The sequence below is a fragment of the Mandrillus leucophaeus genome, unplaced genomic scaffold, assembly GCF_000951045.1.
Source record: "Mandrillus leucophaeus isolate KB7577 unplaced genomic scaffold, Mleu.le_1.0 Scaffold42, whole genome shotgun sequence".
Taxonomy (NCBI): Eukaryota; Metazoa; Chordata; class Mammalia; order Primates; family Cercopithecidae; genus Mandrillus; species Mandrillus leucophaeus.
Window position 1 is genome coordinate 1,870,034 of NW_012104476.1, and position 2,099 is coordinate 1,872,132.

The 2,099-nt window shown below is 42.1% G+C and overlaps 1 protein-coding gene across 1 annotated transcript in view; it reads left to right on the forward strand.

Annotated features, from left to right (window-relative positions):
- The window catches only part of WBSCR17 (Williams-Beuren syndrome chromosome region 17), a 699,332-nt gene that overhangs the window by 37,790 nt on the left and 659,443 nt on the right, over positions 1-2,099 (forward strand). The window lies entirely within an intron of this gene.

Consider the following 2,099-nt stretch of genomic DNA (forward strand, 5'->3'; position numbering starts at 1 on the left):
GAGTAGCTGGGGCTACAGGCGCACGCCACCATGCCCGGCTAATTTTTGTATTTTTAGTAGAGACGGGGTTTCACCTTGTTAGCCAGGATGGTCTCAATCTCCTGACCTCATGATCTGCCCACCTCGGCCTCTCAAAGTGCTGGGATTACAGGCGTGAGCCACTGCACCTGGCAATTTTTGTATTTTTGGTAGAGACGTGAAATGTTTCGTTAGTAAGCTGGATTCTAGGTGAATATGTTTCATTCTGTTTGCTGGTAGTACAATTTTTATATTTTTTAAAGTGTAAAATCTGCCCCTCTTCTCGTGCTTCCTGTATCAGTTTATTATAATATTGATCTCATGCTTTTACAAGCTAATACCCTGTCTTTTTTCTCACACCCAATAGCTGTCCATAGCTGACTCCCATAAACCCCCATCTCCTACAGAAGAGGTTTCTTCTGCCCCTTCTAAGCATAGCCCCTCATGTCTGACCTAGCACTTTGGAATAGACTCTGAAACTATTTCCATCTCATCTCTTACAATACTTGTCATTTTTTTTTTTTTTTTTTTTTGAGACGGAGTCTCGCTCTGTTGCCCAGGCTGGAGTGCAGTGGCGTGATCTCGGCTCACTGCAACCTCCACCTCCCAGGTTCACGCCATTCTCCTGCCTCAGCCTCCCGAGTAGCTGGGACTACAGGCGCCTGCCACCTCGCCCGGCTAGTAATTTTTTGTATTTTTTTTAGTAGAGACGGGGTTTCACTGTGTTAGCCAGGATGGTCTCGATCTCCTGACCTCGTGATCCGCCCACCTCGATCTCCCAGAGTGCTGGGATTACAGGTGTGAGCCACCGCGCCCGGCCCCAGTACTTGTCATTTTTTAACTCAAATGTGCCTTTTCTTAGGAAAGCGATATGTCATGTCCCAGTTCCTAAAAACATTGAGAGTGTCCTTGGACATCGTATCCTGGACTTTGAGACGGCAAAGTTGTGGTGTTATAAGTCAAAGCCTTCTATGTCTTATGAATTTTGCCAGATCTTTTCTTTTTCCAAATCTTGCCCACATCTAACTGTCTACCTTTCCCTTTTTCTAGCATTTTAAGTCTTTACAAAACACTCAACTTGGTTTTTACTGAAACATTAGTAACCGGCTTTCTTTTGTCACTCATAATGTCATCAATTTATGTAATTTAATATAATTATGCAATTATATAAGAAGCACAGCTGGCATGAAGAGGTTTGGGAACAAAACAGTTACTGTTGACAGGTGTACACTTCAACTGGCGGGAGCGGAAATGGGCAGACCCGCTAGATAAAGGGTGTTTACCACTTGTGAGCTCCCAGCATTCCTGGGTCATTGACTGTCACTGTGTGGTACGGAGATGGAGACTATCAGTCACTGGTGTCAGTTAAGAGAGCCTCTGTTGTACTATTATTATTTTGTTTTTTTTTTTAGATGGAGTCTCACTCTGTCACCCAGGCTGGGGTGCAGTGGTGTGATCTTGGCTCACTGCAACCTCCACATTCTGGGTTCAAGTGATTCTTCTGCCTCAGCCTCCTGAGTAGCTGGGATTACAGGTGTGCACCATGACGCAGAGCTAATTTTTAAAATATTTTTAGTACAGACGGGGTTTCATCATGTTGGCCAGGCAGGTCTCGAACTCCTGACCTCAGGTGATCTGCCCGCCGCGGCCTCCCAAAGTGTTGGGATTACAGGTGTGAGCCACTGCACCCAGCCACCTCTGTTGTATATAATCAGCATGTTAATTGTGATAAATTGGGGAAACAGGGAAAAATGGAAATGAGAAATTTATCATAATTCTAAAGCATGAGAATAACATTTTGCTTTTTTTTCTGTCAATATTTTTACATCTTTAAGATCATACTCATATATAAACACTTGTGTCCTATTTGTTCCCTTAACATTTTAATAGAAACATTTTCCCATATTATTACACCTTATAAACAATTTTAGTTGTTGTATGTTCATTCAGTGATTCGTTCAGTTCCTTCAGTGATTTTGCCATAAGTCATATTCTTGTGTTGCTATAGGCAGATACATAGTAGGTTGCTTTCAAATTTTTAATATAAATAATGGTGTGATGAACTTTTTTTTTTTTTTTTT